Here is an 8544-nt window from a genome sequence, read left to right as displayed (position 1 = left end):
CTAAACAGACATTTCTCCAAAGAAGACATACAGATGGCTAACAAACACATGAAAAGATGCTCAACATCACTATCAGAGAAATACAAATCAAATCCACAATGAGGTACCATTTCACACCAGTCAGAATGACTGCTATCCAAAAGTTCACAAGCAATAAATGCTGGAGAGGGTGTGGAGAAAAGGGAACTTTCTTACACTGCTGGTGCGGATGCAAACTAGTACAGCCACTATGGAGAACAGTGTGGAGATTCCTTAAAAAACTGGAAAATAGAACTGCCATATGACCCAGCAATCCCACTGCTGGGCATACACACCGAGGAGACCAGAATTGAAAGAGACACGTGTAACCCAATGTTCATCGCAGCACTGTTTATAATAGCCAGGACATGGAAGCAACCTAGATGTTCATCAGCAGATGAATGGATAAGAAAGCTGTGGTACATATACATAATGGAGTATTACTCAGCCATTAAAAAGAATACATTTGAATCAGTTCTAATGAGGTGGATAAAACTGGAGCCCATTATCCAGAGTGAAGTAAGCCAGAAAGAAAAACACCAATACAGTATACTCACACATATATATGGAATTTAGAAAGATGGTAAGGATAACCCTGTATGCGAGACAGCAAAAGAGACATAGATGTATAGAACAGACTTTTGGACTCTGTGGGAGAGAGCGAGGGTGGGATGATTTGGGAGAACGGCATTGAAACATGTATAATATCATATGTGAAATGAATCGCCAGTCCAGGTTCGATGCAGGACACAGGATGCTCGGGGCTGGTGCACTGGGATGACCCAGAGAGATGGTACGGGGAGGGAGGTGGGAACAGGGTTCAGGATGAGGAACACGTGTACACCCGTGGTGGATTCATGTTGATGTATGGCAAAACCAATACAATATTGTAAAGTAATTAGCCTCCGATTAAAATAAATAAATTTATATTAAAAAATAAATAAAATAAAAAGAGACTATACACACACCAAGGGAACATTTCATGCAAAGGTAGGCATAATAAATGGCAGAAACAGTAAGGACTAACAGAAACAGAAAAGATTAAGAAGAGGTGGCGAGAATACACAGAAGAACTGTACAAAAAAGGTCTTAATGACCCAAATAATAATGAAGGTGCGGTTGCAAACTTAGACCAGACATCCTGGACTGTGCAGTCAAGAGGGCCTTAGGAAGCATCACTATGAACAAAGCTAGCAGAGGTGACAGAACTCCAGCTGAGCTATTTCAAATCCTAAAAGACGATGCTGTTAAATTGCTGCACTTAATATGCCACCAAATCTGGAAAACTCAGCACTGGTCACAGGATTGGAAAAGGTCAGTTTTCATTCCAATCCCAGAGAAGCACAATCCCAAAGAACATTCAAACCGCTGCACAACTGCACTCATCTCATATGCTAGCAAAGTAATGCTCAAAATCCTTCAAGCTAGGCTTCAGTGATATATGAACCGAAAACTTCCAGTTGTCCAAGCTGGATTTAGAAAAGGCAGAGGAACCAGAGATCAAATCACCAACATCCATTGGATCATAGAAAAAGCAACGGAATTCCAGAAAAACATCTGCTTCATTGACTTCGCGAAAGCCTTTGACTGTGTGGATCACAACAAATTGTGAAAAATTCTTAAAAAGATGGGAATAATGTACCACCTTACCTGCCTCCTGAGAAATCTGTGCACAAGTCAAGAAGCAGCAGTTAGAACTGGACAGGGAACAATAGACTGGTTCCAAATTGGGAAAGGAGTACGTCAAAGCTGCATATTGTCACCCTGCTTATTTAACTTATATGCAGAGTATACCATGCGAAATGCTGATCTGGATGAAGCACAAGCTGGAATCAAGATTGCTGGGAGAAATATCAATAACCTCAGATATGCAGATGACACCAACCTTATGGCAGAAAGCAAAGAGGAACTGAAGAGCCTCTTGATGAAAGTGGAAAAGGAGAGTGGAAAAGTTGGCTTCAAACTCAACATTCAAAAAACTACGATGAGGGCACCTGGTTCCATAACTGCACGGCAAATAGATGGGGAAACAATGGAAACCATGACAGACTTTATTTTCTTGTGTTCCAAAACCACTATGGATGGTGACTGCACCCATGAAATTAAAAGATCCTGGAAAGCAAGCTATAACAAACCTAGACAGCAAAAACGTCACTTTGCCAACAAATGTCTGTACAGTCAAAGCTACAGTTTTTCCAGCAGTCATATACGGACATGAGAGGTAGACCATAAAGAAGGCTGAGTGCTGAAGAACTGATGCTTTCAAATTGTGGTGTTGGAGAACTCTTGAGAGTCCCTTAGACAGCCAGAAGACAAAACCAGACAATCCTAAAGGAAATCAACCCTGAATATTCACCGGAAAGACTGATGCTGAAGCTCCAATACTTTGGCCCCCTGATGTGAAGAGCTGACTCACTGCAAAATACCCTCCTGGGAAAGACTGAAGGCAGGAAGGAGGAGAAGGTGATGACGGAGAACGATATGGTTGGATAGCATCAACCATATGGGTTGGGACATGAGTATGAGCAAACTCTGGGAGATAGTGAAGGACAGGAAGCCTGGCAGGCTGCAGTCCATGGGGTCGCAAAGAGATGGACATGATTGAACAACAACAAATGCACACACACACACACACACACACACACACACACCCCTATAACTGAATCGCTTTGCCATATGTCTGAAACTAACACAATATTATGAATCAACCACATTTCACATTAAAAAAAATCAATTGGCCATAGATGAATGGGCTTATTTCTGAACTCTCTTTGAGTGATGGAGAGCTCATTTCCTCTAAAATCAACTCCTTTCAGATCAGGTAAACTCTCATCATTTTCCCAAAATGGAGCTGAAGTCTGGCTTCCCTGGACCCTCCACTGATCGTCTCTATTCTGTCTTTGGAGAACCTCTCCTCCCTTGTACTCTCAAAACCCTGAGGGATTTAATAGATCAGCTGCCCCAGTCCAGAGCTTTCCTCCATGGGAGGAAGACGTATTTATTAGGCAGCTACTGTGTTCCAAACTCATGCATTTTCACCACTTCACACTCATCACCACCCAGAGAGATGTGTGATTATTATCCCCATGTTACAGATGAGAAAACTGAGGCTCCAAGAAGTTAAGTGACCTACTTGAGGTCAGACTCCAGACTTCACACCTTTTCCGATGTACCAGGTTAAACCTTGTCAGTTTTCATTTCACTTCTGCCAAGGACACAGTTTTGAGTTTGTTCTGCATGCTGAAGGCAAGAGGTCAGTCTCCAGCTCACAGAGCAAAAAACAAAAAGGTATCTATAGAACACACTGCCAGCAATGAATCAGAGCTGAGGTGAGCACTGAGGCCACCGGATGCAGAGGAGTGGAGAGGATTAAACATGACTATAATCCTCCTTTCCAGCCCTGTGTGCTTGAGCAGGTCACGCTAGCTCCCTGGGCTTCCATTTCCTCACCTGTGAATCGTCTACAGATGATGCAATTGAACTTTCATTCAAAGTAGCCAACCAAGTACACACTGAAGACTACCTGTTCCACTCCGAACACTCAGGAATGACAGGAAACACTGAGATGAACAAAGACCATAGCAGGGGTGCCCAATGGCAAGGGCTGAGGCCCCCACCCACCCGTGGGAGGCTGGGACCAGTGCAGGAGCGCCTCATACATGGGGCCAAGGACACATGCTCCCAAACCACCATGCCCGGTGCACATGAGAGGCTGCCCAGAAGCGATGCATTCACAGCCAGCTCATGGAGTTTCCCCAACTCCTCAGCTGGAAGAATTTGACATCTGAGGAAGCAGAGAAAAAGAACAGTCCACAAGGGGCTCAACACTGCTGGGCACACATCAGAGAACCACAGCCCCAAAGACACGTGCGCCCCAACGCTCACTGCAGCACCGCTGGCAATATCCAGGACAAGGGAGCAGCCCAGATGCCCGTCTATGGAAGAACGGGCAAAAGATGTCCGCATGCATACAGTGGAATAGCACTCAGCCAGAAAAGGGACAAAACGGGGCCATTTGTAGAGACACGGATGGACCCAGAGACTGCCACACAGTGAAGTAAGTCAGAAAGAGAAACGCAAATATCACATATTAACACATACGTGTGGGATCTAGAAAAATGGTAGAGATGACCTTATTTGCAGAAATAAAGACACAGACGTAGAGAACAGACGTACGGACCCCAAGGAGGGGATGGATGGTGGGGTGAAATTGGGAGGTTGGGATTGACACGTGTACACATTTGGTACTCACATAGAGTAGACAGAGAAAGTGTTAGTCACTCAGTTGTGTCTGACTCTTTGTGGCCCCATGCACTATTGCCCACCAGGCTGCTCTGTCCATGGGATTCTCCAGGCAAGAAGACTGGAGCGGGCTGCCATGCCCTCCTCCAGGGGGTCTTCCTGACCCAGGGATCCAACCCCGGGCTCCTGTGTCTCCTGTGGTTCCTGCGGTGGCAGACAGATTCTTTACCACTGAGTCACCTGGGAACCCCTTTAAAGCAACCATACTCCAATAAATTCAATAACTGAAAAGGGCTTAACATCAAATATATTTAAATCACTCAAAGAGATAAAGGATGGAGTAAGTGTCATGAGAGAATAGGAGACCATGAAATAGAAACAGGCAGATACAGAAGACCCAGAGTTAGACACAAAAAGTATAATTGATGGACTAGACACTCAGTAGACGGGGAATGGACGCGGAGCTGCGGAGGAGCTCAGCCAGGTCTCATCAGGGTTCGGCGGCAGATACGGAACTAGAGCCAAGACTGGATTCTGGGAGTGGGGGTCTCTGAGGAGGGCGGGTGCTGTCTTCCTCTCTCTTCTTTCTCATTTCTCTTTTCTCCCCTTGAATTGTAAGGCTGGTGTAAGGGCTTAACTCCATAGCCCCTTTCTAGTTGAGAGACAGGGCTTCTGTTCCCAGACTGGGCCGGGGAGACAATAGGTTTCTCTTCGGGGTGGAGAGTTAGCAGCCCCCTCCCCTGGAACTTGAGTTAAATCAAACAGAACTCTTAATTTCTGAAGAGAAGTTGGTTAAAAGCCTAGAAAAGCCACCAACAGAATTGCCTCTTTGAAAGACAAATACAGTACAGTATCACTTACATGTGAAATCTGAAATACAGCACAAAGGAACCCAGCTATGAAGCAGAAACAGGCTCACAGACGTAGAAAGCAGACTCGTGGTTGCCAATGGGCGGAGGAGGGGCGGACTGGGACCTGCAGATGCAAACGACGCGCGTAGGATGAAAGGACAGGGTCCTACTGTACAGTGCAGGGAACTATTTCAATGTCCTGGGATAAACCATAATGGAAAATATTTAAAAAGAATGTATATAAATATAAAACTGAGTCACTTCGCTATACAGCAGAAATTAACACATCATAAATCAAAAAAAATTAAAAAAAAAAATGTCTCTTCTGTATTGACCATTGGATGCTGAGTTTGTATCTTCACCTCCCCGAGCCTCGGTGTCCTCATCGTAAAATGGTTATGAGGGTCACCACTATCATGAAAATTAAATGGGGATGTATCAGACATTCCCCACATCAAGCTTTCTCACACAGAACATCTCCTGGGGCTTCACAGCTCTGTCCTTTGAGCTCAAAGACCCACCCCCAGACCCTAAGAACAAAGCTACAGGCACCGAGAGACCCCAGCCTCCAACATAGAAGAGAAGTATTTAAAACTGCAAAGGGACATATTAGGAGAAGAAAAAATAAGAATCAAAAGAGGGCAGGGAGACTGCCACACCACTTCCCCACCCATGGGGCCAGAGCACAGAGCTTTGCTTTTGCTCCTGAGATGACGCACATTTTCTGCTCGGTTTGAGGCCTCATAATACTGGCATCTCTGAAATCATTGTCTGACCATGCCACAGACACAAGAAATGTTGATTTGTCTTCGTTTACACAATACAACATAATCTTTCCCATCTGATGTTCGAGAAGATTTCTAAAATTATAAAACCCATGCTAGGAAGGACACAGTCACATGGAAATGGCAAAGGAGCCGAGAATCGGGTAGGAGGGGTTGGGGGAGGGTGGAGTGAGGAGCCTCCGGCACAGCAACTAGAAAATACGAAAGTCCCTTGTGTCCCGTGAGGGCACCTGCTCCAAGGAATGGAAGAAAATATTTGCAAATTGTATGACCAGTAAGGGATTGATATTCAACATATATAAACAGCTCGTACAACTCACCATCAAAAAAACAAACAACCTGATTTTAAAATGGGCAGAAGAACTGAATAGATAATTTTCTAAAGAGGAAAGGCAGATGGCCAACAGTGAAAAGGTGCTCAACATCACTAATCAGGGAAATGCAAGTTAAAACCACAATGAGATATCACCTCACACCTGTCAGAATGGCTATCAACAAAAAGAACACAAATCACAAGTGTTGGTGAACCACCATATGACCCAGCCTTTCCACTCCTAGGTGGAACTGAAAACCAGATTTAAAAAGATGCATGCATCCCAGTGTTCACAGCAACACTGTTTACAATTGCCACCTAAGTATCTATCATTATTTATAACTGCCACCTGAGCATTCACCAGAAGCAACCTAAGTATCCATCAACGGATGAATGGATAAAGAAGACGGGCTTTAGCCACAATGGGCTTCCCAGGTGGCTGTGGTAAAGAATCCGCCTGCAATGCAGGAGACATGGGTTCAATCCCTGGGTCAGGAAGATCTTCTGGAGGAAGAAACGGCAACCCACTGCAGTACTCTTGCCTGGAAAATTCCATGGACAGAGGAGCCTGGCAGCCAACAGTCTGTCAACTACAAACTGGCGCTTGCCAAGGGCATTCGCCAGCTGCCTCTGCGGAGACCGAACTCTGTGCTGTGGCAGCTACTGACCTTCAGCATTCCTGAGGGGGCTCAGGGTGGAGAGTGAGGCGCTCTGGGCTCCAGGAAATCTGGTGGGACAGGTCTTCAGATAGTTAGATATTTCCAGGAACTGATCTCATGACCCCAGTCCTTGCACCGCTTCACATCTAGAAAAGCACTGCGTCCCTTCCTTCATGGCAACATCAGCTCCTCGTGACTAGCAGAAAACCTGTTATAAAGTAAGCGCTTGATTGCGCTGAGCTCCCCTCCACCAAAGCCTTATACCCTGACCTTCCCCCACCGCCTCTAGGGAGCAGTCTCTCCGAGCTGTTGAGGTGCTCTATCCCGGGCTGCAGTTCGTTTTGCCCCACATAAAACTCTCAAGTTGTGTTTTTTTAGCCGACAAGTCCATGGGGTCACAAACAGCTGGACACACCTAGCACGCGCACACACACATACACACACACAGTGGAAGAGCACTAAGCCACGGGGAAAAAGAGGAACCTTGCCATTTCCAACATCATGGATGGACTTGGTGGGCATTATCAGTGAAACAATTAACGCAGAGAAAGACAGATACTGTGCAATATAACACACGTGAGATCTAAAACCTACAACAAACTGGTGAACGTAACAAAAAGCAGCAGCCTCGAGGACGTAGAGAGCAAACCAGCAGTGACCAGTGGGGAGAGCGAAGCAGGGAGCGGCGAGACAGGGGAGGGGGAAAGAGGCTCTCAAGCACAAAATGAGCTAAAAGGCCACACTGTACAATACAGGGAATATAGCCAACACTTCAAAAACGGAGGGTAACCTTGAAAAATTGTGAATCACTATCGTACAACTGCAACATATATTATTACACATTGACTATACTTCAATTTCAAAAAAGAAGAAAAATTATATAATTCATGCACCATGGGAGGGTGGGGGAAGACGGAGAATAAGTTGCTTTCTGGCAGAGAAACTAGGAAATACAAAAGAAAAGGTCACTTGTCTCCCAAGGGGTCACAGTTCCAGCATGATCCCTTGGCTGGCCTCGGCATCCCTCCTCAAACACAATGTTCCAGCCATTCTAAACCTCTTTTGGTTCCCAAAAGGATGTTCTCTTCCTTCCACATGCTGTTCCTTGTGCCTGGAACACTCTTTCCTCACCTCTTCCATGGCCAAATTTCATTCATCCTACAGGGGACTCAGGTTAGACGTTACTTCCTACATGGAGTCCACCAGGCTGACCTCCTCTCAACTAGGTCAGGAGCCACTTCTGGACTCCCGGGGTCACATGGCTTTCCATCATCACTGCAGCTGACTCTGAGTCTGTGTACCAGGGACACACATCGCCACAGCAGGCATGGGATAAATACTAGAGGAGTGAAATATCTGGAGAAAGAGGTGAGCTTGGTGTGGTCAGGGGACTGCGGGGAGAGGGGTGGAGGTCCAGGTTGGGGTCAGCATTTGAAAGGACATTCTAGCTCACAGGCCAGCCTGGCCGCCTGGGTAGGTAATGAGCTGCTCATCACAGGAAGTTACACAAGGAGGTGTCAGACACTGCCTCCCACAGCCCCTCTCCTTCACCCCCAGGGAGCCTCAGCCAAAGGCCAGCCCCCTCCAGTCTCTGTCCAGCACCCTCTGCTCCCAGCTGCTCCGTGGGCCTTGGACCCCCTCCTCTTGTGAAGAAGGCCACAAGGGGTCACAGGGGC

The sequence above is a fragment of the Capra hircus genome, chromosome 11 (genome assembly GCF_001704415.2).
Source record: "Capra hircus breed San Clemente chromosome 11, ASM170441v1, whole genome shotgun sequence".
In the NCBI taxonomy this organism is placed as follows: Eukaryota; Metazoa; Chordata; class Mammalia; order Artiodactyla; family Bovidae; genus Capra; species Capra hircus.
The sequence above is the reverse complement of the archived record's forward strand: the minus strand, read 5'-3'. Positions refer to the sequence as shown.